General features: G+C 40.7%; 17 non-coding genes across 17 annotated transcripts; all 17 read left to right on the plus strand.

The window, feature by feature from the left end:
- The first annotated feature begins 167 nt into the window (after positions 1-167).
- On the plus strand, positions 168-331 carry LOC131707631 (U1 spliceosomal RNA). Its single transcript, XR_009311214.1, has one exon. It is a non-coding gene; the product is annotated as a U1 spliceosomal RNA (small nuclear RNA).
- A 1,717-nt stretch (positions 332-2,048) lies between these two features.
- On the plus strand, positions 2,049-2,167 carry LOC131706625 (5S ribosomal RNA). The gene has a single exon (XR_009310685.1). It is a non-coding gene; the product is annotated as a 5S ribosomal RNA (ribosomal RNA).
- An 893-nt stretch (positions 2,168-3,060) lies between these two features.
- On the plus strand, positions 3,061-3,224 carry LOC131707642 (U1 spliceosomal RNA). Its single transcript, XR_009311215.1, has one exon. It is a non-coding gene; the product is annotated as a U1 spliceosomal RNA (small nuclear RNA).
- Positions 3,225-4,960: 1,736 nt separating this feature from the next.
- Positions 4,961-5,079, plus strand: LOC131706626 (5S ribosomal RNA). The gene has a single exon (XR_009310700.1). It is a non-coding gene; the product is annotated as a 5S ribosomal RNA (ribosomal RNA).
- An 892-nt stretch (positions 5,080-5,971) lies between these two features.
- Positions 5,972-6,135, plus strand: LOC131707282 (U1 spliceosomal RNA). The gene has a single exon (XR_009311075.1). It is a non-coding gene; the product is annotated as a U1 spliceosomal RNA (small nuclear RNA).
- Positions 6,136-7,873: 1,738 nt separating this feature from the next.
- Positions 7,874-7,992, plus strand: LOC131706629 (5S ribosomal RNA). The gene has a single exon (XR_009310702.1). It is a non-coding gene; the product is annotated as a 5S ribosomal RNA (ribosomal RNA).
- An 893-nt stretch (positions 7,993-8,885) lies between these two features.
- LOC131707283 (U1 spliceosomal RNA) lies at positions 8,886-9,049 on the plus strand. Its single transcript, XR_009311080.1, has one exon. It is a non-coding gene; the product is annotated as a U1 spliceosomal RNA (small nuclear RNA).
- Positions 9,050-10,766: 1,717 nt separating this feature from the next.
- On the plus strand, positions 10,767-10,885 carry LOC131706631 (5S ribosomal RNA). The gene has a single exon (XR_009310704.1). It is a non-coding gene; the product is annotated as a 5S ribosomal RNA (ribosomal RNA).
- An 893-nt stretch (positions 10,886-11,778) lies between these two features.
- LOC131707285 (U1 spliceosomal RNA) lies at positions 11,779-11,942 on the plus strand. The gene has a single exon (XR_009311082.1). It is a non-coding gene; the product is annotated as a U1 spliceosomal RNA (small nuclear RNA).
- Positions 11,943-13,658: 1,716 nt separating this feature from the next.
- On the plus strand, positions 13,659-13,777 carry LOC131706632 (5S ribosomal RNA). Its single transcript, XR_009310708.1, has one exon. It is a non-coding gene; the product is annotated as a 5S ribosomal RNA (ribosomal RNA).
- An 894-nt stretch (positions 13,778-14,671) lies between these two features.
- On the plus strand, positions 14,672-14,835 carry LOC131707287 (U1 spliceosomal RNA). Its single transcript, XR_009311083.1, has one exon. It is a non-coding gene; the product is annotated as a U1 spliceosomal RNA (small nuclear RNA).
- Positions 14,836-16,567: 1,732 nt separating this feature from the next.
- Positions 16,568-16,686, plus strand: LOC131706634 (5S ribosomal RNA). The gene has a single exon (XR_009310709.1). It is a non-coding gene; the product is annotated as a 5S ribosomal RNA (ribosomal RNA).
- Positions 16,687-17,579: 893 nt separating this feature from the next.
- LOC131707290 (U1 spliceosomal RNA) lies at positions 17,580-17,743 on the plus strand. The gene has a single exon (XR_009311084.1). It is a non-coding gene; the product is annotated as a U1 spliceosomal RNA (small nuclear RNA).
- A 1,746-nt stretch (positions 17,744-19,489) lies between these two features.
- Positions 19,490-19,608, plus strand: LOC131706814 (5S ribosomal RNA). Its single transcript, XR_009310822.1, has one exon. It is a non-coding gene; the product is annotated as a 5S ribosomal RNA (ribosomal RNA).
- Positions 19,609-20,501: 893 nt separating this feature from the next.
- LOC131707741 (U1 spliceosomal RNA) lies at positions 20,502-20,665 on the plus strand. The gene has a single exon (XR_009311224.1). It is a non-coding gene; the product is annotated as a U1 spliceosomal RNA (small nuclear RNA).
- A 1,735-nt stretch (positions 20,666-22,400) lies between these two features.
- Positions 22,401-22,519, plus strand: LOC131706636 (5S ribosomal RNA). Its single transcript, XR_009310710.1, has one exon. It is a non-coding gene; the product is annotated as a 5S ribosomal RNA (ribosomal RNA).
- An 893-nt stretch (positions 22,520-23,412) lies between these two features.
- LOC131707291 (U1 spliceosomal RNA) lies at positions 23,413-23,576 on the plus strand. The gene has a single exon (XR_009311086.1). It is a non-coding gene; the product is annotated as a U1 spliceosomal RNA (small nuclear RNA).
- Positions 23,577-24,421: the final 845 nt, after the last annotated feature.

Consider the following 24,421-nt stretch of genomic DNA (forward strand, 5'->3'; position numbering starts at 1 on the left):
TGAAAACTGAAGGAACCCATTACACCCAACAGACTGGAAAGTGCGATATGATAACAATGAAAATGTTATATTAGGAAAAGAGTGTTTCTTTAAATTGCAGATGGACGCACCGTTTCTTTGAAAAATGTCTCTTGTGGACGGGTGACGACTCGCAATGTGTACAACTCATACTTACCTGGCAGGGGAGATACCATGATCATGAAGGTGGTTCACCCAGGGCGAGGCTCGGCCATTGCACTCCGGCTGTGCTGACCCCTGCGAATTCCCCAAATGCGGGAATCTCGACTGCATCATTTCTGGTAGTGGGGGACTGCGTTCGCGCTCTCCCCTGAAACTATGGTCAAAGACAGAAACAAACACGAACCCGTCGGAGGAAGGAACTCACTCACTAGTTGTTCAACAACTCTCCGGCAGGCGGCTTCGTCACACAGGGAGTCAGGTTTTCTTTAAAAGGAGCTCAATGTTTTTAGCTTTCTGACTGTCAAATAAATAGCTACGTGGTTCCTGCACATCTATTTCCATGTTTCGTTATTTTTTATTGACAAGACTAAAAGTAAAGACTCAGCAGTGTCTGTATCAAAGTTTTTATTTTTATTTTAAATAATTGGAAATCATTTTCGAGCTTATCAGTTTTATTTATTTAGTTGATGTTTTTTATTCAGATAAACTGTGCATCACAACTGCTGCTGCTGCTGCTGCAGAGTCACTTACAATAGGACCTGGGTTTTACATCTCATTTGAAGGAAGGAGCACAAGGAGGTTAAGGGACTTGCTCAGGGACAGGGTCACACACAATGAGCCAGTGGCTGAGCTGGGATTGAACCAGGAACCTCCCGGTAACAAGAGCTTTTCTTTAACCACCTGACCACTAAGCCCCTTAAATCATATCTTGGCAGACAAACACTTTAATTAGACAACATAAAACCACATACAAGCAGATTTACAAGCAGGGCTGCAATCGCGTTCGCGCTCTCCCCTGATGTTATAGTCAAAGTTAAAAACACAGGTATTGAAAGCAATTAGCGATTATCTATATATCTCCAGCAGGTGGCTCTGTCAGACTGGGAATGAGATTTTGTTTTTTCTTTCGGAGCGTATAATGTTCTAGAAAGTACCAAAGTGTTTTATGTACATGTATTGTGAAGTGTTTCATCTTGAGAAGACAAAGTAACGAGTCAGCGGCACGTGTATCAAAGTTACAAAGTTGCTAATATTAAAGAAGACGAGGTTCAGCGGTACAGTTGTTTTTTTAAAACATAGTGTTTCAGTTCTGTACAGACGTTCTATGTCGTTATCCGTTATTGATTCAGCTTTATTTAGATGATTGCCTTTACCTTGTTTTAATTTCCCGTTCCTCTGAGATACGAATCTACCAGCTTTACATCTTTTTTTTTTTTTTTTTTAACGTATTCTCATTTTGTTGATCATTAATGCACATTTCTGTACTGTGGGTGTTGTCGAGCGATTGAAAACGAGACATTTTGTGTTTGAATTGAAAGTGATGGTCTCGAGGAGTCGAACAGGTCACAATAAGCCTTCATCCATGTATCATGTAACCACATGTATGCTGTCTCTAACTGGAGGAGAGGGACCCTTGCCGTACTGCTCAGCCTAAAGAACCACACGAGTTGTTTGAAAGGGGGATTTATTTTGTAGAATAAACATCAAATTGGTTTCAGGGCATACAGTCCTCCAACGGCAACACAGCTCAGTAGTACAGCTGAGATCCATTACAACACTGCTGCAGATTCAAACTAAAAGAGGGTAATATACAAAATGGATGCCTTTGAGAACTTAACACTTTCAATGCCAACGTGTGGCTACTACTTTGTGAACATACAATTTCGCAAGAATCTAATGGCACTTTTAATGCTGCTATATACACACACAGACACACGGACACACGGGCCCGCACACGTGGAGCCCAGAGCTGCTTAAATGTTAACGTTTGTGACAAATTAGAGATCTGGAAATCCCTCCCCCAACCTGTCATTGCATGAATGATATTAACTTAATACTATGAAAGAGATAAACCAAGACTGTCGTTCGCTTACGGCCATACCACCTTGAGAACGCCCGATCTCGTCTGATCTCGGAAGCTAAGCAAGGTCGGGCCTGGTTAGTACTTGGATGGGAGACCGCCTGGGAATACCAGGTGCTGTAAGCTTTTCTTTCTGCAGCTTGACAGGGGGCGCTATTTCCCTTGTTATTTATGTTACTAACCTGGAAGCTGTAAGTCTAAACATCGTTTTCTTTTTTTTGTTTTTTTATTGTCCCATTCCACACACGAACAAGTATTGTATCAGCCTTTACTGGTTTTGAAAACTGAGTTAGGACAGAAAGGGTTATCGTATTATATTCTAAGCCGAAACTACCAGTAGCGGTCCGATACAAACAAATGTGAACAGGGTTAAGACAAAAGTACTGACGAGTTTTGCTAGTTATGGTTAGTTTAATTAATTAAAAAAAGAAATAAAAGTTGATGAAGTACTTTTTATTATAGTAACAGAACGAGACATGTTTTAAAGCCACAAACTGCGTGTTTAGATTATTGTGCCAAACAAGAGAACAAAACGAGCATATCAACCAAGAACGGATTTAGTGACCCGTTCATTCGTTCGAGTTTATTTATATTATGTGTGACCTTAACAAATGTTTGACCAATGTTTTGCTTGCTTTCTTTTTGAAAGTCGTACATTTGTTACATTTTTTTTTATTTCGTTTACGCAGACGTGTATACAGACCCGTCGCTTCTTTTGCGGAACATCTCACATGCTGCTGCACGAATGACGTCGTCCTGTGTAAATCCTGGCATCTTGTCCTCCAATGATAAAGGCGCATGCAAATATATACCGAGAGGCATTACGGGAATGCAATTTATAAATACTTATACTGAAAACTGAAGGAACCCATTACACCCAACAGACTGGAAAGTGCGATATGATAACAATGAAAATGTTATATTAGGAAAAGAGTGTTTCTTTAAATTGCAGATGTAGGCACCGTTTCTTTGAAAAATGTCTCTTGTGGACGGGTGACGACTCGCAATGTGTACAACTCATACTTACCTGGCAGGGGAGATACCATGATCATGAAGGTGGTTCACCCAGGGCGAGGCTCGGCCATTGCACTCCGGCTGTGCTGACCCCTGCGAATTCCCCAAATGCGGGAATCTCGACTGCATCATTTCTGGTAGTGGGGGACTGCGTTCGCGCTCTCCCCTGAAACTATGGTCAAAGACAGAAACAAACACGAACCCGTCGGAGGAAGGAACTCACTCACTAGTTGTTCAACAACTCTCCGGCAGGCGGCTTCGTCACACAGGGAGTCAGGTTTTCTTTAAAAGGAGCTCAATGTTTTTAGCTTTCTGACTGTCAAATAAATAGCTACGTGGTTCCTGCACATCTATTTCCATGTTTCGTTATTTTTTATTGACAAGACTAAAAGTAAAGACTCAGCAGTGTCTGTATCAAAGTTTTTATTTTTATTTTAAATAATTGGAAATCATTTTCGAGCTTATCAGTTTTATTTATTTAGTTGATGTTTTTTATTCAAAGCAACTTACAGATAAACTGTGCATCACAACTGCTGCTGCTGCTGCTGCTGCTGCTGCTGAGTCACGTACAATAGGACCTGGGTTTTACATCTCATTTGAAGGAAGGAGCACAAGGAGGTTAAGGGACTTGCTCAGGGACAGGGTCACACACAATGAGCCAGTGGCTGAGCTGGGATTGAACCAGGAACCTCCCGGTAACAAGAGCTTTTCTTTAACCACCTGACCACTAAGCCCCTTAAATCATATCTTGGCAGACAAACACTTTAATTAGACAACATAAAACCACATACAAGCAGATTTACAAGCAGGGCTGCAATCGCGTTCGCGCTCTCCCCTGATGTTATAGTCAAAGTTAAAAACACAGGTATTGAAAGCAATTAGCGATTATCTATATATCTCCAGCAGGTGGCTCTGTCAGACTGGGAATGAGATTTTGTTTTTTCTTTCGGAGCGTATAATGTTCTAGAAAGTACCAAAGTGTTTTATGTACATGTATTGTGAAGTGTTTCATCTTGAGAAGACAAAGTAACGAGTCAGCGGCACGTGTATCAAAGTTACAAAGTTGCTAATATTAAAGAAGACGAGGTTCAGCGGTACAGTTGTTTTTTTAAAACATAGTGTTTCAGTTCTGTACAGACGTTCTATGTCGTTATCCGTTATTGATTCAGCTTTATTTAGATGATTGCCTTTACCTTGTTTTAATTTCCCGTTCCTCTGAGATACGAATCTACCAGCTTTACATCTTTTTTTTTTTTTTTTAACGTATTCTCATTTTGTTGATCATTAATGCACATTTCTGTACTGTGGGTGTTGTCGAGCGATTGAAAACGAGACATTTTGTGTTTGAATTGAAAGTGATGGTCTCGAGGAGTCGAACAGGTCACAATAAGCCTTCATCCATGTATCATGTAACCACATGTATGCTGTCTCTAACTGGAGGAGAGGGACCCTTGCCGTACTGCTCAGCCTAAAGAACCACACGAGTTGTTTGAAAGGGGGATTTATTTTGTAGAATAAACATCAAATTGGTTTCAGGGCATACAGTCCTCCAACGGCAACACAGCTCAGTAGTACAGCTGAGATCCATTACAACACTGCTGCAGATTCAAACTAAAAGAGGGTAATATACAAAATGGATGCCTTTGAGAACTTAACACTTTCAATGCCAACGTGTGGCTACTACTTTGTGAACATACAATTTTGCAAGAATCTAATGGCACTTTTAATGCTGCTATATACACACACAGACACACGGACACACGGGCCCGCACACGTGGAGCCCAGAGCTGCTTAAATGTTAACGTTTGTGACAAATTAGAGATCTGGAAATCCCTCCCCCAACCTGTCATTGCATGAATGATATTAACTTAATACTATGAAAGAGATAAACCAAGACTGTCGTTCGCTTACGGCCATACCACCTTGAGAACGCCCGATCTCGTCTGATCTCGGAAGCTAAGCAAGGTCGGGCCTGGTTAGTACTTGGATGGGAGACCGCCTGGGAATACCAGGTGCTGTAAGCTTTTCTTTCTGCAGCTTGACAGGGGGCGCTATTTCCCTTGTTATTTATATTACTAACCTGGAAGCTGTAAGTCTAAACATCGTTTTCTTTTTTTGTTTTTTTATTGTCCCATTCCACACACGAACAAGTATTGTATCAGCCTTTACTGGTTTTGAAAACTGAGTTAGGACAGAAAGGGTTATCGTATTATATTCTAAGCCGAAACTACCAGTAGCGGTCCGATACAAACAAATGTGAACAGGGTTAAGACAAAAGTACTGACGAGTTTTGCTAGTTATGGTTAGTTTAATTAATTAAAAAAAGAAATAAAAGTTGATGAAGTACTTTTTATTATAGTAACAGAACGAGACATGTTTTAAAGCCACAAACTGCGTGTTTAGATTATTGTGCCAAACAAGAGAACAAAACGAGCATATCAACCAAGAACGGATTTAGTGACCCGTTCATTCGTTCGAGTTTATTTATATTATGTGTGACCTTAACAAATGTTTGACCAATGTTTTGCTTGCTTTCTTTTTGAAAGTCGTACATTTGTTACATTTTTTTTTATTTCGTTTACGCAGACGTGTATACAGACCCGTCGCTTCTTTTGCGGAACATCTCACATGCTGCTGCACGAATGACGTCGTCCTGTGTAAATCCTGGCATCTTGTCCTCCAATGATAAAGGCGCATGCAAATATATACCGAGAGGCATTACGGGAATGCAATTTATAAATACTTATACTGAAAACTGAAGGAACCCATTACACCCAACAGACTGGAAAGTGCGAAATGATAACAATGAAAATGTTATATTAGGAAAAGAGTGTTTCTTTAAATTGCAGCTGTAGGCACCGTTTCTTTGAAAAATGTCTCTTGTGGACGGGTGACGACTCGCAATGTATACAACTCATACTTACCTGGCAGGGGAGATACCATGATCATGAAGGTGGTTCACCCAGGGCGAGGCTCGGCCATTGCACTCCGGCTGTGCTGACCCCTGCGAATTCCCCAAATGCGGGAATCTCGACTGCATAATTTCTGGTAGTGGGGGACTGCGTTCGCGCTCTCCCCTGAAACTATGGTCAAAGACAGAAACAAACACGAACCCGTCGGAGGAAGGAACTCACTCACTAGTTGTTCAACAACTCTCCGGCAGGCGGCTTCGTCACACAGGGAGTCAGGTTTTCTTTAAAAGGAGCTCAATGTTTTTAGCTTTCTGACTGTCAAATAAATAGCTACGTGGTTCCTGCACATCTATTTCCATGTTTCGTTATTTTTTATTGACAAGACTAAAAGTAAAGACTCAGCAGTGTCTGTATCAAAGTTTTTATTTTTATTTTAAATAATTGGAAATCATTTTCGAGCTTATCAGTTTTATTTATTTAGTTGATGTTTTTTATTCAGATAAACTGTGCATCACAACTGCTGCTGCTGCTGCTGCTGCTGCTGCTGCTGCTGCTGCAGAGTCACTTACAATAGGACCTGGGTTTTACATCTCATTTGAAGGAAGGAGCACAAGGAGGTTAAGGGACTTGCTCAGGGACAGGGTCACACACAATGAGCCAGTGGCTGAGCTGGGATTGAACCAGGAACCTCCCGGTAACAAGAGCTTTTCTTTAACCACCTGACCACTAAGCCCCTTAAATCATATCTTGGCAGACAAACACTTTAATTAGACAACATAAAACCACATACAAGCAGATTTACAAGCAGGGCTGCAATCGCGTTCGCGCTCTCCCCTGATGTTATAGTCAAAGTTAAAAACACAGGTATTGAAAGCAATTAGCGATTATCTATATATCTCCAGCAGGTGGCTCTGTCAGACTGGGAATGAGATTTTGTTTTTTCTTTCGGAGCGTATAATGTTCTAGAAAGTACCAAAGTGTTTTATGTACATGTATTGTGAAGTGTTTCATCTTGAGAAGACAAAGTAACGAGTCAGCGGCACGTGTATCAAAGTTACAAAGTTGCTAATATTAAAGAAGACGAGGTTCAGCGGTACAGTTGTTTTTTTAAAACATAGTGTTTCAGTTCTGTACAGACGTTCTATGTCGTTATCCGTTATTGATTCAGCTTTATTTAGATGATTGCCTTTACCTTGTTTTAATTTCCCGTTCCTCTGAGATACGAATCTACCAGCTTTACATCTTTTTTTTTTTTTTTTTTAACGTATTCTCATTTTGTTGATCATTAATGCACATTTCTGTACTGTGGGTGTTGTCGAGCGATTGAAAACGAGACATTTTGTGTTTGAATTGAAAGTGATGGTCTCGAGGAGTCGAACAGGTCACAATAAGCCTTCATCCATGTATCATGTAACCACATGTATGCTGTCTCTAACTGGAGGAGAGGGACCCTTGCCGTACTGCTCAGCCTAAAGAACCACACGAGTTGTTTGAAAGGGGGATTTATTTTGTAGAATAAACATCAAATTGGTTTCAGGGCATACAGTCCTCCAACGGCAACACAGCTCAGTAGTACAGCTGAGATCCATTACAACACTGCTGCAGATTCAAACTAAAAGAGGGTAATATACAAAATGGATGCCTTTGAGAACTTAACACTTTCAATGCCAACGTGTGGCTACTACTTTGTGAACATACAATTTCGCAAGAATCTAATGGCACTTTTAATGCTGCTATATACACACACAGACACACGGACACACGGGCCCGCACACGTGGAGCCCAGAGCTGCTTAAATGTTAACGTTTGTGACAAATTAGAGATCTGGAAATCCCTCCCCCAACCTGTCATTGCATGAATGATATTAACTTAATACTATGAAAGAGATAAACCAAGACTGTCGTTCGCTTACGGCCATACCACCTTGAGAACGCCCGATCTCGTCTGATCTCGGAAGCTAAGCAAGGTCGGGCCTGGTTAGTACTTGGATGGGAGACCGCCTGGGAATACCAGGTGCTGTAAGCTTTTCTTTCTGCAGCTTGACAGGGGGCGCTATTTCCCTTGTTATTTATGTTACTAACCTGGAAGCTGTAAGTCTAAACATCGTTTTCTTTTTTTTGTTTTTTTATTGTCCCATTCCACACACGAACAAGTATTGTATCAGCCTTTACTGGTTTTGAAAACTGAGTTAGGACAGAAAGGGTTATCGTATTATATTCTAAGCCGAAACTACCAGTAGCGGTCCGATACAAACAAATGTGAACAGGGTTAAGACAAAAGTACTGACGAGTTTTGCTAGTTATGGTTAGTTTAATTAATTAAAAAAAGAAATAAAAGTTGATGAAGTACTTTTTATTATAGTAACAGAACGAGACATGTTTTAAAGCCACAAACTGCGTGTTTAGATTATTGTGCCAAACAAGAGAACAAAACGAGCATATCAACCAAGAACGGATTTAGTGACCCGTTCATTCGTTCGAGTTTATTTATATTATGTGTGACCTTAACAAATGTTTGACCAATGTTTTGCTTGCTTTCTTTTTGAAAGTCGTACATTTGTTACATTTTTTTTTATTTCGTTTACGCAGACGTGTATACAGACCCGTCGCTTCTTTTGCGGAACATCTCACATGCTGCTGCACGAATGACGTCGTCCTGTGTAAATCCTGGCATCTTGTCCTCCAATGATAAAGGCGCATGCAAATATATACCGAGAGGCATTACGGGAATGCAATTTATAAATACTTATACTGAAAACTGAAGGAACCCATTACACCCAACAGACTGGAAAGTGCGATATGATAACAATGAAAATGTTATATTAGGAAAAGAGTGTTTCTTTAAATTGCAGATGTAGGCACCGTTTCTTTGAAAAATGTCTCTTGTGGACGGGTGACGACTCGCAATGTGTACAACTCATACTTACCTGGCAGGGGAGATACCATGATCATGAAGGTGGTTCACCCAGGGCGAGGCTCGGCCATTGCACTCCGGCTGTGCTGACCCCTGCGAATTCCCCAAATGCGGGAATCTCGACTGCATAATTTCTGGTAGTGGGGGACTGCGTTCGCGCTCTCCCCTGAAACTATGGTCAAAGACAGAAACAAACACGAACCCGTCGGAGGAAGGAACTCACTCACTAGTTGTTCAACAACTCTCCGGCAGGCGGCTTCGTCACACAGGGAGTCAGGTTTTCTTTAAAAGGAGCTCAATGTTTTTAGCTTTCTGACTGTCAAATAAATAGCTACGTGGTTCCTGCACATCTATTTCCATGTTTCGTTATTTTTTATTGACAAGACTAAAAGTAAAGACTCAGCAGTGTCTGTATCAAAGTTTTTATTTTTATTTTAAATAATTGGAAATCATTTTCGAGCTTATCAGTTTTATTTATTTAGTTGATGTTTTTTATTCAGATAAACTGTGCATCACAACTGCTGCTGCTGCTGCTGCAGAGTCACTTACAATAGGACCTGGGTTTTACATCTCATTTGAAGGAAGGAGCACAAGGAGGTTAAGGGACTTGCTCAGGGACAGGGTCACACACAATGAGCCAGTGGCTGAGCTGGGATTGAACCAGGAACCTCCCGGTAACAAGAGCTTTTCTTTAACCACCTGACCACTAAGCCCCTTAAATCATATCTTGGCAGACAAACACTTTAATTAGACAACATAAAACCACATACAAGCAGATTTACAAGCAGGGCTGCAATCGCGTTCGCGCTCTCCCCTGATGTTATAGTCAAAGTTAAAAACACAGGTATTGAAAGCAATTAGCGATTATCTATATATCTCCAGCAGGTGGCTCTGTCAGACTGGGAATGAGATTTTGTTTTTTCTTTCGGAGCGTATAATGTTCTAGAAAGTACCAAAGTGTTTTATGTACATGTATTGTGAAGTGTTTCATCTTGAGAAGACAAAGTAACGAGTCAGCGGCACGTGTATCAAAGTTACAAAGTTGCTAATATTAAAGAAGACGAGGTTCAGCGGTACAGTTGTTTTTTTAAAACATAGTGTTTCAGTTCTGTACAGACGTTCTATGTCGTTATCCGTTATTGATTCAGCTTTATTTAGATGATTGCCTTTACCTTGTTTTAATTTCCCGTTCCTCTGAGATACGAATCTACCAGCTTTACATCTTTTTTTTTTTTTTTTTTAACGTATTCTCATTTTGTTGATCATTAATGCACATTTCTGTACTGTGGGTGTTGTCGAGCGATTGAAAACGAGACATTTTGTGTTTGAATTGAAAGTGATGGTCTCGAGGAGTCGAACAGGTCACAATAAGCCTTCATCCATGTATCATGTAACCACATGTATGCTGTCTCTAACTGGAGGAGAGGGACCCTTGCCGTACTGCTCAGCCTAAAGAACCACACGAGTTGTTTGAAAGGGGGATTTATTTTGTAGAATAAACATCAAATTGGTTTCAGGGCATACAGTCCTCCAACGGCAACACAGCTCAGTAGTACAGCTGAGATCCATTACAACACTGCTGCAGATTCAAACTAAAAGAGGGTAATATACAAAATGGATGCCTTTGAGAACTTAACACTTTCAATGCCAACGTGTGGCTACTACTTTGTGAACATACAATTTCGCAAGAATCTAATGGCACTTTTAATGCTGCTATATACACACACAGACACACGGACACACGGGCCCGCACACGTGGAGCCCAGAGCTGCTTAAATGTTAACGTTTGTGACAAATTAGAGATCTGGAAATCCCTCCCCCAACCTGTCATTGCATGAATGATATTAACTTAATACTATGAAAGAGATAAACCAAGACTGTCGTTCGCTTACGGCCATACCACCTTGAGAACGCCCGATCTCGTCTGATCTCGGAAGCTAAGCAAGGTCGGGCCTGGTTAGTACTTGGATGGGAGACCGCCTGGGAATACCAGGTGCTGTAAGCTTTTCTTTCTGCAGCTTGACAGGGGGCGCTATTTCCCTTGTTATTTATGTTACTAACCTGGAAGCTGTAAGTCTAAACATCGTTTTCTTTTTTTTGTTTTTTTATTGTCCCATTCCACACACGAACAAGTATTGTATCAGCCTTTACTGGTTTTGAAAACTGAGTTAGGACAGAAAGGGTTATCGTATTATATTCTAAGCCGAAACTACCAGTAGCGGTCCGATACAAACAAATGTGAACAGGGTTAAGACAAAAGTACTGACGAGTTTTGCTAGTTATGGTTAGTTTAATTAATTAAAAAAAGAAATAAAAGTTGATGAAGTACTTTTTATTATAGTAACAGAACGAGACATGTTTTAAAGCCACAAACTGCGTGTTTAGATTATTGTGCCAAACAAGAGAACAAAACGAGCATATCAACCAAGAACGGATTTAGTGACCCGTTCATTCGTTCGAGTTTATTTATATTATGTGTGACCTTAACAAATGTTTGACCAATGTTTTGCTTGCTTTCTTTTTGAAAGTCGTACATTTGTTACATTTTTTTTTATTTCGTTTACGCAGACGTGTATACAGACCCGTCGCTTCTTTTGCGGAACATCTCACATGCTGCTGCACGAATGACGTCGTCCTGTGTAAATCCTGGCATCTTGTCCTCCAATGATAAAGGCGCATGCAAATATATACCGAGAGGCATTACGGGAATGCAATTTATAAATACTTATACTGAAAACTGAAGGAACCCATTACACCCAACAGACTGGAAAGTGCGATATGATAACAATGAAAATGTTATATTAGGAAAAGAGTGTTTCTTTAAATTGCAGATGGACGCACCGTTTCTTTGAAAAATGTCTCTTGTGGACGGGTGACGACTCGCAATGTGTACAACTCATACTTACCTGGCAGGGGAGATACCATGATCATGAAGGTGGTTCACCCAGGGCGAGGCTCGGCCATTGCACTCCGGCTGTGCTGACCCCTGCGAATTCCCCAAATGCGGGAATCTCGACTGCATAATTTCTGGTAGTGGGGGACTGCGTTCGCGCTCTCCCCTGAAACTATGGTCAAAGACAGAAACAAACACGAACCCGTCGGAGGAAGGAACTCACTCACTAGTTGTTCAACAACTCTCCGGCAGGCGGCTTCGTCACACAGGGAGTCAGGTTTTCTTTAAAAGGAGATCAATGTTTTTAGCTTTCTGACTGTCAAATAAATAGCTACGTGGTTCCTGCACATCTATTTCCATGTTTCGTTATTTTTTATTGACAAGACTAAAAGTAAAGACTCAGCAGTGTCTGTATCAAAGTTTTTATTTTTATTTTAAATAATTGGAAATCATTTTCGAGCTTATCAGTTTTATTTATTTAGTTGATGTTTTTTATTCAGATAAACTGTGCATCACAACTGCTGCTGCTGCTGCTGCAGAGTCACTTACAATAGGACCTGGGTTTTACATCTCATTTGAAGGAAGGAGCACAAGGAGGTTAAGGGACTTGCTCAGGGACAGGGTCACACACAATGAGCCAGTGGCTGAGCTGGGATTGAACCAGGAACCTCCCGGTAACAAGAGCTTTTCTTTAACCACCTGACCACTAAGCCCCTTAAATCATATCTTGGCAGACAAACACTTTAATTAGACAACATAAAACCACATACAAGCAGATTTACAAGCAGGGCTGCAATCGCGTTCGCGCTCTCCCCTGATGTTATAGTCAAAGTTAAAAACACAGGTATTGAAAGCAATTAGCGATTATCTATATATCTCCAGCAGGTGGCTCTGTCAGACTGGGAATGAGATTTTGTTTTTTCTTTCGGAGCGTATAATGTTCTAGAAAGTACCAAAGTGTTTTATGTACATGTATTGTGAAGTGTTTCATCTTGAGAAGACAAAGTAACGAGTCAGCGGCACGTGTATCAAAGTTACAAAGTTGCTAATATTAAAGAAGACGAGGTTCAGCGGTACAGTTGTTTTTTTAAACCATAGTGTTTCAGTTCTGTACAGACGTTCTATGTCATTATCCGTTATTGATTCAGCTTTATTTAGATGATTGCCTTTACCTTGTTTTAATTTCCCGTTCCTCTGAGATACGAATCTACCAGCTTTACATCTTTTTTTTTTTTTTTTTAACGTATTCTCATTTTGTTGATCATTAATGCACATTTCTGTACTGTGGGTGTTGTCGAGCGATTGAAAACGAGACATTTTGTGTTTGAATTGAAAGTGATGGTCTCGAGGAGTCGAACAGGTCACAATAAGCCTTCATCCATGTATCATGTAACCACATGTATGCTGTCTCTAACTGGAGGAGAGGGACCCTTGCCGTACTGCTCAGCCTAAAGAACCACACGAGTTGTTTGAAAGGGGGATTTATTTTGTAGAATAAACATCAAATTGGTTTCAGGGCATACAGTCCTCCAACGGCAACACAGCTCAGTAGTACAGCTGAGATCCATTACAACACTGCTGCAGATTCAAACTAAAAGAGGGTAATATACAAAATGGATGCCTTTGAGAACTTAACACTTTCAATGCCAACGTGTGGCTACTACTTTGTGAACATACAATTTCGCAAGAATCTAATGGCACTTTTAATGCTGCTATATACACACACAGACACACGGACACACGGGCCCGCACACGTGGAGCCCAGAGCTGCTTAAATGTTAACGTTTGTGACAAATTAGAGATCTGGAAATCCCTCCCCCAACCTGTCATTGCATGAATGATATTAACTTAATACTATGAAAGAGATAAACCAAGACTGTCGTTCGCTTACGGCCATACCACCTTGAGAACGCCCGATCTCGTCTGATCTCGGAAGCTAAGCAAGGTCGGGCCTGGTTAGTACTTGGATGGGAGACCGCCTGGGAATACCAGGTGCTGTAAGCTTTTCTTTCTGCAGCTTGACAGGGGGCGCTATTTCCCTTGTTATTTATGTTACTAACCTGGAAGCTGTAAGTCTAAACATCGTTTTCTTTTTTTTGTTTTTTTATTGTCCCATTCCACACACGAACAAGTATTGTATCAGCCTTTACTGGTTTTGAAAACTGAGTTAGGACAGAAAGGGTTATCGTATTATATTCTAAGCCGAAACTACCAGTAGCGGTCCGATACAAACAAATGTGAACAGGGTTAAGACAAAAGTACTGACGAGTTTTGCTAGTTATGGTTAGTTTAATTAATTAAAAAAAGAAATAAAAGTTGATGAAGTACTTTTTATTATAGTAACAGAACGAGACATGTTTTAAAGCCACAAACTGCGTGTTTAGATTATTGTGCCAAACAAGAGAACAAAACGAGCATATCAACCAAGAACGGATTTAGTGACCCGTTCATTCGTTCGAGTTTATTTATATTATGTGTGACCTTAACAAATGTTTGACCAATGTTTTGCTTGCTTTCTTTTTGAAAGTCGTACATTTGTTACATTTTTTTTTTATTTCGTTTACGCAGACGTGTATACAGACCCGTCGCTTCTTTTGCGGAACATCTCACATGCTGCTGCACGAATGACGTCGTCCTGTGTAAATCCTGGCATCTTGTCCTCCAATGATAAAGGCGCATGCAAATATATACCGAGAGGCATTACGGGAATGCAATTTATAAATACTTATACTGAAAACTGAAGGAACCCATTACACCCAACAGACTGGAAAGTGCGATATGATAACAATGAAAATGTTATATTAGGAAAAGAGTGTTTCTTTAAATTGCAGATGTAGGCACCGTTTCTTTGAAAAATGTCTCTTGTGGACGGGTGACGACTCGCAATGTGTACAACTCATACTTACCTGGCAGGGGAGATACCATGATCATGAAGGTGGTTCACCCAGGGCGAGGCTCGGCCATTGCACTCCGGCTGTGCTGACCCCTGCGAATTCCCCAAATGCGGGAATCTCGACTGCATAATTTCTGGTAGTGGGGGACTGCGTTCGCGCTCTCCCCTGAAACTATGGTCAAAGACAGAAACAAACACGAACCCGTCGGAGGAAGGAACTCACTCACTAGTTGTTCAACAACTCTCCGGCAGGCGGCTTCGTCACACAGGGAGTCAGGTTTTCTTTAAAAGGAGCTCAATGTTTTTAGCTTTCTGACTGTCAAATAAATAGCTACGTGGTTCCTGCACATCTATTTCCATGTTTCGTTATTTTTTATTGACAAGACTAAAAGTAAAGACTCAGCAGTGTCTGTATCAAAGTTTTTATTTTTATTTTAAATAATTGGAAATCATTTTCGAGCTTATCAGTTTTATTTATTTAGTTGATGTTTTTTATTCAAAGCAACTTACAGATAAACTGTGCATCACAACTGCTGCTGCTGCTGCTGCTGCTGAGTCACTTACAATAGGACCTGGGTTTTACATCTCATTTGAAGGAAGGAGCACAAGGAGGTTAAGGGACTTGCTCAGGGACAGGGTCACACACAATGAGCCAGTGGCTGAGCTGGGATTGAACCAGGAACCTCCCGGTAACAAGAGCTTTTCTTTAACCACCTGACCACTAAGCCCCTTAAATCATATCTTGGCAGACAAACACTTTAATTAGACAACATAAAACCACATACAAGCAGATTTACAAGCAGGGCTGCAATCGCGTTCGCGCTCTCCCCTGATGTTATAGTCAAAGTTAAAAACACAGGTATTGAAAGCAATTAGCGATTATCTATATATCTCCAGCAGGTGGCTCTGTCAGACTGGGAATGAGATTTTGTTTTTTCTTTCGGAGCGTATAATGTTCTAGAAAGTACCAAAGTGTTTTATGTACATGTATTGTGAAGTGTTTCATCTTGAGAAGACAAAGTAACGAGTCAGCGGCACGTGTATCAAAGTTACAAAGTTGCTAATATTAAAGAAGACGAGGTTCAGCGGTACAGTTGTTTTTTTAAAACATAGTGTTTCAGTTCTGTACAGACGTTCTATGTCGTTATCCGTTATTGATTCAGCTTTATTTAGATGATTGCCTTTACCTTGTTTTAATTTCCCGTTCCTCTGAGATACGAATCTACCAGCTTTACATCTTTTTTTTTTTTTTTTTTAACGTATTCTCATTTTGTTGATCATTAATGCACATTTCTGTACTGTGGGTGTTGTCGAGCGATTGAAAACGAGACATTTTGTGTTTGAATTGAAAGTGGTGGTCTCGAGGAGTCGAACAAGTCACAATAAGCCTTCATCCATGTATCATGTAACCACATGTATGCTGTCTCTAACTGGAGGAGAGGGACCCTTGCCGTACTGCTCAGCCTAAAGAACCACACGAGTTGTTTGAAAGGGGGATTTATTTTGTAGAATAAACATCAAATTGGTTTCAGGGCATACAGTCCTCCAACGGCAACACAGCTCAGTAGTACAGCTGAGATCCATTACAACACTGCTGCAGATTCAAACTAAAAGAGGGTAATATACAAAATGGATGCCTTTGAGAACTTAACACTTTCAATGCCAACGTGTGGCTACTACTTTGTGAACATACAATTTCGCAAGAATCTAATGGCACTTTTAATGCTGCTATATACACACACAGACACACGGACACACGGGCCCGCACACGTGGAGCCCAGAGCTGCTTAAATGTTAACGTTTGTGACAAATTAGAGATCTGGAAATCCCTCCCCCAACCTGTCATTGCATGAATGATATTAACTTAATACTATGAAAGAGATAAACCAAGACTGTCGTTCGCTTACGGCCATACCACCTTGAGAACGCCCGATCTCGTCTGATCTCGGAAGCTAAGCAAGGTCGGGCCTGGTTAGTACTTGGATGGGAGACCGCCTGGGAATACCAGGTGCTGTAAGCTTTTCTTTCTGCAGCTTGACAGGGGGCGCTATTTCCCTTGTTATTTATGTTACTAACCTGGAAGCTGTAAGTCTAAACATCGTTTTCTTTTTTTTGTTTTTTTATTGTCCCATTCCACACACGAACAAGTATTGTATCAGCCTTTACTGGTTTTGAAAACTGAGTTAGGACAGAAAGGGTTATCGTATTATATTCTAAGCCGAAACTACCAGTAGCGGTCCGATACAAACAAATGTGAACAGGGTTAAGACAAAAGTACTGACGAGTTTTGCTAGTTATGGTTAGTTTAATTAATTAAAAAAACAAATAAAAGTTGATGAAGTACTTTTTATTATAGTAACAGAACGAGACATGTTTTAAAGCCACAAACTGCGTGTTTAGATTATTGTGCCAAACAAGAGAACAAAACGAGCATATCAACCAAGAACGGATTTAGTGACCCGTTCATTCGTTCGAGTTTATTTATATTATGTGTGACCTTAACAAATGTTTGACCAATGTTTTGCTTGCTTTCTTTTTGAAAGTCGTACATTTGTTACATTTTTTTTTATTTCGTTTACGCAGACGTGTATACAGACCCGTCGCTTCTTTTGCGGAACATCTCACATGCTGCTGCACGAATGACGTCGTCCTGTGTAAATCCTGGCATCTTGTCCTCCAATGATAAAGGCGCATGCAAATATATACCGAGAGGCATTACGGGAATGCAATTTATAAATACTTATACTGAAAACTGAAGGAACCCATTACACCCAACAGACTGGAAAGTGCGATATGATAACAATGAAAATGTTATATTAGGAAAAGAGTGTTTCTTTAAATTGCAGATGTAGGCACCGTTTCTTTGAAAAATGTCTCTTGTGGACGGGTGACGACTCGCAATGTGTACAACTCATACTTACCTGGCAGGGGAGATACCATGATCATGAAGGTGGTTCACCCAGGGCGAGGCTCGGCCATTGCACTCCGGCTGTGCTGACCCCTGCGAATTCCCCAAATGCGGGAATCTCGACTGCATAATTTCTGGTAGTGGGGGACTGCGTTCGCGCTCTCCCCTGAAACTATGGTCAAAGACAGAAACAAACACGAACCCGTCGGAGGAAGGAACTCACTCACTAGTTGTTCAACAACTCTCCGGCAGGCGGCTTCGTCACACAGGGAGTCAGGTTTTCTTTAAAAGGAGCTCAATGTTTTTAGCTTTCTGACTGTCAAATAAATAGCTACGTGGTTCCTGCACATCTATTTCCATGTTTCGTTATTTTTTATTGACAAGACTAAAAGTAAAGACTCAGCAGTGTCTGTATCAAAGTTTTTATTTTTATTTTAAATAATTGGAAATCATTTTCGAGCTTATCAGTTTTATTTATTTAGTTGATGTTTTTTATTCAAAGCAACTTACAGATAAACTGTGCATCACAACTGCTGCTGCTGCTGCTGCTGCTGCTGCTGCTGCTGCAGAGTCACTTACAATAGGACCTGGGTTTTACATCTCATTTGAAGGAAGGAGCACAAGGAGGTTAAGGGACTTGCTCAGGGACAGGGTCACACACAATGAGCCAGTGGCTGAGCTGGGATTGAACCAGGAACCTCCCGGTAACAAGAGCTTTTCTTTAACCACCTGACCACTAAGCCCCTTAAATCATATCTTGGCAGACAAACACTTTAATTAGACAACATAAAACCACATACAAGCAGATTTACAAGCAGGGCTGCAATCGCGTTCGCGCTCTCCCCTGATGTTATAGTCAAAGTTAAAAACACAGGTATTGAAAGCAATTAGCGATTATCTATATATCTCCAGCAGGTGGCTCTGTCAGACTGGGAATGAGATTTTGTTTTTTCTTTCGGAGCGTATAATGTTCTAGAAAGTACCAAAGTGTTTTATGTACATGTATTGTGAAGTGTTTCATCTTGAGAAGACAAAGTAACGAGTCAGCGGCACGTGTATCAAAGTTACAAAGTTGCTAATATTAAAGAAGACGAGGTTCAGCGGTACAGTTGTTTTTTTAAAACATAGTGTTTCAGTTCTGTACAGACGTTCTATGTCGTTATCCGTTATTGATTCAGCTTTATTTAGATGATTGCCTTTACCTTGTTTTAATTTCCCGTTCCTCTGAGATACGAATCTACCAGCTTTACATCTTTTTTTTTATTTTTTTAACGTATTCTCATTTTGTTGATCATTAATGCACATTTCTGTACTGTGGGTGTTGTCGAGCGATTGAAAACGAGACATTTTGTGTTTGAATTGAAAGTGATGGTCTCGAGGAGTCGAACAGGTCACAATAAGCCTTCATCCATGTATCATGTAACCACATGTATGCTGTCTCTAACTGGAGGAGAGGGACCCTTGCCGTACTGCTCAGCCTAAAGAACCACACGAGTTGTTTGAAAGGGGGATTTATTTTGTAGAATAAACATCAAATTGGTTTCAGGGCATACAGTCCTCCAACGGCAACACAGCTCAGTAGTACAGCTGAGATCCATTACAACACTGCTGCAGATTCAAACTAAAAGAGGGTAATATACAAAATGGATGCCTTTGAGAACTTAACACTTTCAATGCCAACGTGTGGCTACTACTTTGTGAACATACAATTTCGCAAGAATCTAATGGCACTTTTAATGCTGCTATATACACACACAGACACACGGACACACGGGCCCGCACACGTGGAGCCCAGAGCTGCTTAAATGTTAACGTTTGTGACAAATTAGAGATCTGGAAATCCCTCCCCCAACCTGTCATTGCATGAATGATATTAACTTAATACTATGAAAGAGATAAACCAAGACTGTCGTTCGCTTACGGCCATACCACCTTGAGAACGCCCGCTCTCGTCTGATCTCGGAAGCTAAGCAAGGTCGGGCCTGGTTAGTACTTGGATGGGAGACCGCCTGGGAATACCAGGTGCTGTAAGCTTTTCTTTCTGCAGCTTGACAGGGGGCGCTATTTCCCTTGTTATTTATGTTACTAACCTGGAAGCTGTAAGTCTAAACATCGTTTTCTTTTTTTTGTTTTTTTATTGTCCCATTCCACACACGAACAAGTATTGTATCAGCCTTTACTGGTTTTGAAAACTGAGTTAGGACAGAAAGGGTTATCGTATTATATTCTAAGCCGAAACTACCAGTAGCGGTCCGATACAAACAAATGTGAACAGGGTTAAGACAAAAGTACTGACGAGTTTTGCTAGTTATGGTTAGTTTAATGAATTAAAAAAAGAAATAAAAGTTGATGAAGTACTTTTTATTATAGTAACAGAACGAGACATGTTTTAAAGCCACAAACTGCGTGTTTAGATTATTGTGCCAAACAAGAGAACAAAACGAGCATATCAACCAAGAACGGATTTAGTGACCCGTTCATTCGTTCGAGTTTATTTATATTATGTGTGACCTTAACAAATGTTTGACCAATGTTTTGCTTGCTTTCTTTTTGAAAGTCGTACATTTGTTACATTTTTTTTTATTTCGTTTACGCAGACGTGTATACAGACCCGTCGCTTCTTTTGCGGAACATCTCACATGCTGCTGCACGAATGACGTCGTCCTGTGTAAATCCTGGCATCTTGTCCTCCAATGATAAAGGCGCATGCAAATATATACCGAGAGGCATTACGGGAATGCAATTTATAAATACTTATACTGAAAACTGAAGGAACCCATTACACCCAACAGACTGGAAAGTGCGATATGATAACAATGAAAATGTTATATTAGGAAAAGAGTGTTTCTTTAAATTGCAGATGTAGGCACCGTTTCTTTGAAAAATGTCTCTTGTGGACGGGTGACGACTCGCAATGTGTACAACTCATACTTACCTGGCAAGGGAGATACCATGATCATGAAGGTGGTTCACCCAGGGCGAGGCTCGGCCATTGCACTCCGGCTGTGCTGACCCCTGCGAATTCCCCAAATGCGGGAATCTCGACTGCATAATTTCTGGTAGTGGGGGACTGCGTTCGCGCTCTCCCCTGAAACTATGGTCAAAGACAGAAACAAACACGAACCCGTCGGAGGAAGGAACTCACTCACTAGTTGTTCAACAACTCTCCGGCAGGCGGCTTCGTCACACAGGGAGTCAGGTTTTCTTTAAAAGGAGCTCAATGTTTTTAGCTTTCTGACTGTCAAATAAATAGCTACGTGGTTCCTGCACATCTATTTCCATGTTTCGTTATTTTTTATTGACAAGACTAAAAGTAAAGACTCAGCAGTGTCTGTATCAAAGTTTTTATTTTTATTTTAAATAATTGGAAATCATTTTCGAGCTTATCAGTTTTATTTATTTAGTTGATGTTTTTTATTCAAAGCAACTTACAGATAAACTGTGCATCACAACTGCTGCTGCTGCTGCTGCTGCTGCTGAGTCACTTACAATAGGACCTGGGTTTTACATCTCATTTGAAGGAAGGAGCACAAGGAGGTTAAGGGACTTGCTCAGGGACAGGGTCACACACAATGAGCCAGTGGCTGAGCTGGGATTGAACCAGGAACCTCCCGGTAACAAGAGCTTTTCTTTAACCACCTGACCACTAAGCCCCTTAAATCATATCTTGGCAGACAAACACTTTAATTAGACAACATAAAACCACATACAAGCAGATTTACAAGCAGGGCTGCAATCGCGTTCGCGCTCTCCCCTGATGTTATAGTCAAAGTTAAAAACACAGGTATTGAAAGCAATTAGCGATTATCTATATATCTCCAGCAGGTGGCTCTGTCAGACTGGGAATGAGATTTTGTTTTTTCTTTCGGAGCGTATAATGTTCTAGAAAGTACCAAAGTGTTTTATGTACATGTATTGTGAAGTGTTTCATCTTGAGAAGACAAAGTAACGAGTCAGCGGCACGTGTATCAAAGTTACAAAGTTGCTAATATTAAAGAAGACGAGGTTCAGCGGTACAGTTGTTTTTTTAAAACATAGTGTTTCAGTTCTGTACAGACGTTCTATGTCGTTATCCGTTATTGATTCAGCTTTATTTAGATGATTGCCTTTACCTTGTTTTAATTTCCCGTTCCTCTGAGATACGAATCTACCAGCTTTACATCTTTTTTTTTTTTTTTTTTAACGTATTCTCATTTTGTTGATCATTAATGCACATTTCTGTACTGTGGGTGTTGTCGAGCGATTGAAAACGAGACATTTTGTGTTTGAATTGAAAGTGGTGGTCTCGAGGAGTCGAACAGGTCACAATAAGCCTTCATCCATGTATCATGTAACCACATGTATGCTGTCTCTAACTGGAGGAGAGGGACCCTTGCCGTACTGCTCAGCCTAAAGAACCACACGAGTTGTTTGAAAGGGGGATTTATTTTGTAGAATAAACATCAAATTGGTTTCAGGGCATACAGTCCTCCAACGGCAACACAGCTCAGTAGTACAGCTGAGATCCATTACAACACTGCTGCAGATTCAAACTAAAAGAGGGTAATATACAAAATGGATGCCTTTGAGAACTTAACACTTTCAATGCCAACGTGTGGCTACTACTTTGTGAACATACAATTTCGCAAGAATCTAATGGCACTTTTAATGCTGCTATATACACACACAGACACACGGACACACGGGCCCGCACACGTGGAGCCCAGAGCTGCTTAAATGTTAACGTTTGTGACAAATTAGAGATCTGGAAATCCCTCCCCCAACCTGTCATTGCATGAATGATATTAACTTAATACTATGAAAGAGATAAACCAAGACTGTCGTTCGCTTACGGCCATACCACCTTGAGAACGCCCGATCTCGTCTGATCTCGGAAGCTAAGCAAGGTCGGGCCTGGTTAGTACTTGGATGGGAGACCGCCTGGGAATACCAGGTGCTGTAAGCTTTTCTTTCTGCAGCTTGACAGGGGGCGCTATTTCCCTTGTTATTTATGTTACTAACCTGGAAGCTGTAAGTCTAAACATCGTTTTCTTTTTTTTGTTTTTTTATTGTCCCATTCCACACACGAACAAGTATTGTATCAGCCTTTACTGGTTTTGAAAACTGAGTTAGGACAGAAAGGGTTATCGTATTATATTCTAAGCCGAAACTACCAGTAGCGGTCCGATACAAACAAATGTGAACAGGGTTAAGACAAAAGTACTGACGAGTTTTGCTAGTTATGGTTAGTTTAATTAATTAAAAAAACAAATAAAAGTTGATGAAGTACTTTTTATTATAGTAACAGAACGAGACATGTTTTAAAGCCACAAACTGCGTGTTTAGATTATTGTGCCAAACAAGAGAACAAAACGAGCATATCAACCAAGAACGGATTTAGTGACCCGTTCATTCGTTCGAGTTTATTTATATTATGTGTGACCTTAACAAATGTTTGACCAATGTTTTGCTTGCTTTCTTTTTGAAAGTCGTACATTTGTTACATTTTTTTTTATTTCGTTTACGCAGACGTGTATACAGACCCGTCGCTTCTTTTGCGGAACATCTCACATGCTGCTGCACGAATGACGTCGTCCTGTGTAAATCCTGGCATCTTGTCCTCCAATGATAAAGGCGCATGCAAATATATACCGAGAGGCATTACGGGAATGCAATTTATAAATACTTATACTGAAAACTGAAGGAACCCATTACACCCAACAGACTGGAAAGTGCGATATGATAACAATGAAAATGTTATATTAGGAAAAGAGTGTTTCTTTAAATTGCAGATGTAGGCACCGTTTCTTTGAAAAATGTCTCTTGTGGACGGGTGACGACTCGCAATGTGTACAACTCATACTTACCTGGCAGGGGAGATACCATGATCATGAAGGTGGTTCACCCAGGGCGAGGCTCGGCCATTGCACTCCGGCTGTGCTGACCCCTGCGAATTCCCCAAATGCGGGAATCTCGACTGCATAATTTCTGGTAGTGGGGGACTGCGTTCGCGCTCTCCCCTGAAACTATGGTCAAAGACAGAAACAAACACGAACCCGTCGGAGGAAGGAACTCACTCACTAGTTGTTCAACAACTCTCCGGCAGGCGGCTTCGTCACACAGGGAGTCAGGTTTTCTTTAAAAGGAGCTCAATGTTTTTAGCTTTCTGACTGTCAAATAAATAGCTACGTGGTTCCTGCACATCTATTTCCATGTTTCGTTATTTTTTATTGACAAGACTAAAAGTAAAGACTCAGCAGTGTCTGTATCAAAGTTTTTATTTTTATTTTAAATAATTGGAAATCATTTTCGAGCTTATCAGTTTTATTTATTTAGTTGATGTTTTTTATTCAAAGCAACTTACAGATAAACTGTGCATCACAACTGCTGCTGCTGCTGCTGCTGCTGCTGCTGCTGCTGCAGAGTCACTTACAATAGGACCTGGGTTTTACATCTCATTTGAAGGAAGGAGCACAAGGAGGTTAAGGGACTTGCTCAGGGACAGGGTCACACACAATGAGCCAGTGGCTGAGCTGGGATTGAACCAGGAACCTCCCGGTAACAAGAGCTTTTCTTTAACCACCTGACCACTAAGCCCCTTAAATCATATCTTGGCAGACAAACACTTTAATTAGACAACATAAAACCACATACAAGCAGATTTACAAGCAGGGCTGCAATCGCGTTCGCGCTCTCCCCTGATGTTATAGTCAAAGTTAAAAACACAGGTATTGAAAGCAATTAGCGATTATCTATATATCTCCAGCAGGTGGCTCTGTCAGACTGGGAATGAGATTTTGTTTTTTCTTTCGGAGCGTATAATGTTCTAGAAAGTACCAAAGTGTTTTATGTACATGTATTGTGAAGT

Source organism: Acipenser ruthenus, chromosome 2 (genome assembly GCF_902713425.1).
Source record: "Acipenser ruthenus chromosome 2, fAciRut3.2 maternal haplotype, whole genome shotgun sequence".
Lineage (NCBI taxonomy): Eukaryota > Metazoa > Chordata > Actinopteri > Acipenseriformes > Acipenseridae > Acipenser > Acipenser ruthenus.